Source organism: Rhinoderma darwinii, chromosome 2, assembly GCF_050947455.1.
Source record: "Rhinoderma darwinii isolate aRhiDar2 chromosome 2, aRhiDar2.hap1, whole genome shotgun sequence".
Taxonomy (NCBI): Eukaryota; Metazoa; Chordata; class Amphibia; order Anura; family Rhinodermatidae; genus Rhinoderma; species Rhinoderma darwinii.
In genome coordinates, this window is record NC_134688.1 from 265599493 (window position 1) to 265606456 (window position 6964).

At 41.6% G+C, this 6964-nt stretch overlaps 1 long non-coding RNA gene across 1 annotated transcript; it reads left to right on the top strand.

Annotated features, from left to right (window-relative positions):
* Window positions 1-236: 236 nt before the first annotated feature.
* LOC142741129 (uncharacterized) lies at window positions 237-1448 on the top strand. The gene is made up of 3 exons (XR_012881005.1): window positions 237-576; window positions 753-891; window positions 1378-1448. It is a non-coding gene; the product is annotated as an uncharacterized LOC142741129 (long non-coding RNA).
* The last annotated feature ends 5516 nt before the right edge of the window (window positions 1449-6964 follow it).

The window sequence follows — 6964 nt, forward strand, 5'->3', positions numbered from 1 at the left end:
TTAATGAGAATCCATGGAATATACGCCTCACTGCCAAAATTTCAAAGGAAATGGTTGAGTTCCTCGACTTAAAAATCAAAATGCACGGACCTCAAGTAAAGACCACACTGTACCGTAAAGAAACAGCTACTAATAATCTGCTCCATTACCAAAGTTTTCACCCTCCACACTTGAAAAATGGTATTCCAACAGGACAATTCCTGAGGATTAGGAGAAACTGTAACGAGGAACAAGATTTCAAATTTCATGCAAAGGATCTAAGTGAAAGATTTAAATCAAGAGGATATCCACAAAAAGTTATTTCGAAAGCTTTTTCAAAAGCAGCAAAGAGCAATAGAATCCAGACATTCACACCCAAACATCGGATAAAAGACAACAAGCCAAGGATCATAACAGCCTATAACAGTCAATGGCAAGATATCACCAAAATATTAAATAGAAATTGGAACATTCTATTATGTGAACCCAAACTTATACCACACATAACCGAGAGACCTCTCCTAACAGCAAGAAGAGCCCGCAATCTTGGGGACAGGGTAACAAGAAGTCATTTTTCAAGACCGACGACACGACTAGGTAGAAGAACTAAACTTATAGGTTCATATGCATGTGGGGATTGCAATATATGTCAATTTGTTGAATCTAGTGACACTTTCACAGATCCAGTTGACAAAAAGCAATACCCACTTAAGTCATACATTAACTGTCGAACTAAAAATATCATTTATGCGATAACCTGTTCTTGTCCCAAGGTTTATATAGGTCAGACAAGTCAAGAACTACGAAAACGAATACAACATCACCTATCAACCATCAGATTGGCAGAAAGAGATATTAAACAAAACAAGATTCTGACCTCGGTGGCTTCACACTTTTTACAAGTACACAAAGGTAAGACTTCTAGTCTTAAAGTGACCGGTCTGGAACACATACAGACAAACATTAGAGGGGGCAATATAGTCCCCAGACTTCTGCAACATGAAGCAAGGTGGATCTTCAATGTAAAATGCATGTCCCCTAGGGGCATAAATGAAGAACTACTATTTACCAGTTTCTATAAAACATAACGAGTCATTTTTCATTTTTACATATAGATTTTTCTTATGTTCTATTTGCACAGATCACATATTTTCGTTCACATTTATTATGACCTTCATATTTATTATGATTTATTCAGGTCTCTTACATTTCACATAATAATTTTTATATCCTTTCCCTCATTTATTTTTCACGTTCTAAATGATCTAAGTCACTAATGTTTATTTTATTATTATCACATAGCACGTCATTTATTGGCATCGTTATATGACAGATATAGTAGTTCATCTTGAAGCCATAGGTCTGAGATCAATTATTAAGTATGTTTTCTCCTTCTAGATCATATCTATGTATAGTGATCGGTTCTGAGGTGTTGAGCATCATATGAGAACATATGGACACAGAAGAGGAAAAACAAAGAGAAAGAAAAAGAATATATTGTATTATAATCTGATACCCACTCTCGTATATTTTCTACACATATATATTGTCCAAATTCTGGTTAAACTGTTTTCTTCATTAGAAAATGTATCATACTCCTCAATTGTGTAAAATTAAATAAACAACATATTGGCATAAAAGGTAATTAGCATGATGTATTCATCATTATGCCTAGAAGATTGAACGCTTAATATTTATGCACAATTACTCGATAACTAACTTGGACTAAGTTCCAACACATTGACATGTGATAACCTATATGTTTATTATAGTAACCCGTTGTTATGGGGTATGATAGTTTGTAGAGACTTATCCATAGCTGTCAATACATGTTGGCTTTCCAACCTCCCAGCCCTCCTTTTTTCCCATGGCTCTCCTCCCCTCCCGGTGACCTGGTTGTGCGCGCGCGCGGCTCACTGCATCATGATATCATGGTTGCGGGCCGGCGCGTGCGCATACTAAGTAACCACTCGCCTTGATTTTCATGGCGAATGCAGTCCTGCTGGGTGTACTGCGCGTTCGCCGGGTCCGTCATCAGGTGCACATGGTGGCGGCTTCGGCGCATGCGCAGAGCGTCACGGCAATAGGGCAGCTGGGTTATCTCACCAGCTCACTCGTGGAGGTTGGGGTAGGTGTGTCCACAGGTGCAGGCCATTGCACTTTTGATTACTTTTTCCATTTGCTGTTCTACATAAAGACACTAAATGTTCACATGCAAACTTACCCCTGAGGAAGCCACTTTGTGGCGATACGCGTGGGGTTTCTTTCCCCTATTTTCCCCCATATAGCCTGAGATATAGGACATGCTGATCTGATGCCTAACTGATGCAACATTTTTACACACTCTTTTCAAGATTAATGCATTGCATGTCTGCTCTGGGGGTTTAGGTGAGTGTAAGGAGGTAGCTATTTGCTAGCCACTTATCAGGGTGGTATTCCTCCTTCAGTGATTTGTATATGGCATATCATATGCTATTTTAAATGTTTTTAACTTCTATGTAGTGTTTTGGTATTCAATAAACGGTTATTTTGTATACTCATATGGTTATTCTTTGAAAGTTATACCCGTTGCCTTATACATACCCATTTGTTTTGCTTTATATATAGTGGTTTGTAGGGTATGTGGCATGATATATGCAGTGCCTGCCAGTGATATACAATTATGGTGGATAGGATTATGGCATTATATCATGGGCCTACGGCCAGGGTTCGAGTTAATGGGTTGTTATCTGACTCTTTGCATATCTCTAATGGCACGAGACAAGGGTGCCCACTCTCACCTTTACTATATGTTTTGGTCATGGAACACCTGGCCGTGGCACTGCAGAACAACCCTAATGTTAATGGCGTCTGTGTTGGCGCAAAACACCACAAACTAGCATTGTATGCCGATGATCTCCTTGTGTACATTACAACTCCCATGGTTTCCTTGCCATCTTTGACCGGGGAATTCGAGCGTTTTGGCCATGTGAGCAATTTCAAAGTCAACTATTCCAAATCGGAGGCATTGAATATATCTCTCGATACTACCTTAGCCACCCATCTCGCTAGGGTTTTCCCGTTCAAATGGCAATCTACAACTCTAAAATACATGGGGGTGCGGATTCCCACACGCCAGTCGGATCTGTTCGCTTTGAATTACACACCCATTCTGCAGCGTACCTTGAATGATTTAATGGCGTATGGTGGGAATCGCATATCGTGGTTTGGGCGCATTAACGCGGTAAAAATTGACATTTTACCCAAATTCCTTTACATATTCCAAACCGTCCCTATCATGATTCCAACGAGCTTCTTCCAAATTTTGCATAGGGCCATAACTAAATTTGTCTGGGGCTCCTCTAAGCCTCGTGTTCGTTTTGCTGTCATTAGTCGGCCGAAAAAGGAGGGGGGGCAGGTTTGCCGGATTTTAAACGCTACCACCAAGCTGCGTTACTGATGGGATTAGTAGACTGGTTCCGTTCAGGTGCGGGTAAGCAATGGGTGCGCATTGAGAAGGCTAAGTCCCTAGCACTGTTGTCTCTGCCTTGGTTGTCTGCTTCTCAGCGACCTTCATCTTCTCTGCCTTACCTCACACGTCAGTTTCTTGTAGTCTGGGAGCGGATCATTGCTACGACGGACATTGTTCACCGTCCAGGCCCTCTAACCCCTCTTTTTGATGATCCTTCCTTTCCTCCGGCGGTGGGTGTGGACACATTCCTCTGTTGGGAGAGACAGGACGGTAGTTTCTTGGCTAAGACTCTTACACCTGAGGGTACAATCTTGTCACAGGCTGTGGTCTCCGGGGCCTGCCCGGGGGGACGTCCGGTTTGGTGGTCCTATTTTCAGTTGCGCTCCTATCTTTTTTCAATGGGCGACCGTTTTGCTTTGCTGCAGGTTAAGACTCCTCTGGAACACTACTTGTTGTTGACTACTGCCCCCTCTCATGTGCTGTCTTTTTTACACGGGATCCTCCTCCCTAAATACGATTACTCCCAGCTGACATTCACCACCGCATGGGATGAGGAATTGGGGACTCGACACTCTGCTGAGGAGTGGGGCACATCTTTCTTCCTGGCGCATAAACTGCCGACTTCGTGCTTTGCCCAGGAAAAAAATTATAAGATTCTCACTAGATGGTATTGCTGTCCTTCTTTACTGCATAGGATATTCCCTGATGTACCTGATGAATGCTGGAGGTGTGGGGAGGCTCCTGGAACCATGCTGCACATTTGGTGGGATTGTCCCAAACTTCGTCCCTTTTGGGGAAAGATTTTTGATCTCGGTAATAAACTTTTTCATACTGAGGTTCAGACTTCGGCCTCTATTGGTTTACTTCCATGGTTCCGGGATCACTCTCACACCTCAAAAAGAGTGTCTTTCGTCATTGGAAGTCCAGCACTGTGCCTTCCCTGAAGGAATGGGTGACGGAGGTGAATGGAATTATGAGGATGGAGGAGTTGATGTCTGCTGATCAGGGTAAAGCTGAGCTCTTTGTCCGCACCTGGGCAGTGTGGTCTGGATTCCGGGGTGGTGATGATTTACCTCTCTGGCTGGATGGCCTCTTTTGAATACCTACATAAAGTCTACTTTTTGCGTGCTATGTCCGTATGTGTTTCCCTTTGTTGTCTTGTGTCAGTGTTAGTCTGTCATATAATGTGCACTTATATGCGATAATTGTTATCCACCTGTGGGGACTGGCTTCCCTAAATAATGCACTATCTTTGCTGCACTTATGGTACTGTTATTTTCATTGCATTCTTATATAGTTTTTGCTTACTGATTAGGAGGCTACCTCCTACTGCTGCTCTGTGTCTTTGCATACTTTATGTGATATTGAAGTGGTTATAGTGCACTGTATGTGAATTTTGCAAATGTATGAAACCATGTATATGCTGTTTTGTTGTGTATATTTTCAAAATAAAATCTTTGATAAAGAAAGAATCAATAGAGTAGTCGACTGTATCCACCTGTAATCTATAACATTTAGGTAACTTAGATGTGATCTATTATAGGTGGAACCTGCGTGTCAGAGACACACAGGACACGCTGACACTGAACCCATCAGTCCCACGCACCTGATGTGTTCAGGATTCAGTGTAAGATACAGCTGCTCTGTATACAGGATACAGAGCAGCTGTATCTCAAAAAGTAAAAAGATTTTTTAATAAAAACGAATTAAAAAGTTGCACAAAACACACTGACTGACATTTTATAAAAAAAATTAAAAAATCCACTTCAAAGGGTACACAGCCTTTAATGCAAACAATCAGATCTTTACTAACAACCATCGTCCAGTACAACACGCAGCACATGCAGTTTTACCAAAAGTCGGTGCGGCAATTCCGTTTGAAAGTGAAAGGCTTTCCGCTGTGGCAGAAATGCACCATTTCCTGCAGTGTTTGCAACAGAAAATGGTGCGTAAATTGCTGCGTTTTTCTCAATGTCGGGAGATGGAGACGTCTCCTATGAAAAACGCAGCAATTCTGCACACTTTCCCTAGCAGGAATTGACATGCTGCGGTAAATTACGCACCGCAGGTCAATTTTGGCTCGGAAATTTTACGTAGCGTGTGGGTGAGATTTGTTAAATGTAATCCACTATGCTGCTACTGTATTCTGCTATGTTTTTTCCGGACGGAAAAAAACGCAGCAATTCAGGAGTGTGTGGACGAGCCCTTACCACAACTAAATCCATTGGTAAAATCTACAGTATTTAAAATACGAGTGAAATAAATACAGCTATAGCGCTCTCCACTTATATATAAATACACACACACACGTACACATCAAACACACTATATACACACTATATATATACACATGTACACTTCACATACACTATATATACACACACACGCATGTACACATCCCATACACTATATATACACACACACACACACACATGTACACATCACATACACTATATATACATCACACACACTATATATATACCCATGTACACATCACAGACACACAAATATGCACATTACATGCACACATTATACACATATAAAGTACACATTGTAAACACACATGCACTTACTTTTATGTAGGATAATTGTGAAGGGAGTTCAGCAGTTGATGGGGGGATTCTTCACTCCAGCACTTCAGCTCACAGCCCGACACAGAGCCCGCTGACACTTTCCCCTCCCCCTCCCTCACGTCCCAACTGGTAACGCCAGCAGCAGGAGGAGGAGAAGTTGTGTGAAGAGCATGGAAGGGGGTATGCATGGGGAGATTTTACACAGGGAGATTTAGTAATAGCAGCACAGACCACGGCTGCTATTACAGTCGGACGGCAGTTCTTAGCTGCTGTGCCGGCCGCCCCCTTAGAAATGCTGTACCCTGCCGCCTGTGCCGACACTGATCGTTTGGACGGCCAGCAGGTGGCCCACTGCTCAGCGGCCCGTCTGGCATTTGCCAGAACTGCTAGATGGCCAGTCCAGCCCTGTATGTCCCTATAAAGTTGCATACATTGGCAATTGCCTCCCATGGCAAACAAAATGGATACTGCATGCTATACATTTTTCTTTTTTTGTTTGCCTACAGTTATATTAAAAAATAACTTCACTTTTAAATACAGTCGAAACAAAGGTACTATAGTGGTTAAACATATGTCAGAAGGACACTCATACGGGGATCTGAATGCTGTCACCCCTGCCTATTACTAAAACGTAGTGGCAGTGGCGCTAGGACAGTACCCTCCCACTTTTGGTTCTGCTCTGCTTATTGCAGGTAAGCTGCTTGGACAGCCATTTATTTTACATATCTATCTCTATCTATATATCTATCTATCTATCTAGCTAGCAATCATATATATATATATATATATATATATATATATTCTAGTGATATTGTAGGCTACCAACTAAGAAAGCAGTAATTATATTGTTAATATTAGCAAATATGAGCACGGAATGTGCTCTATTAATATCTGTAATAAAATCAGTATATTACCATTTTAAAGCATTACATCTTCATAGAAAGACAACAAGTGCCATCAA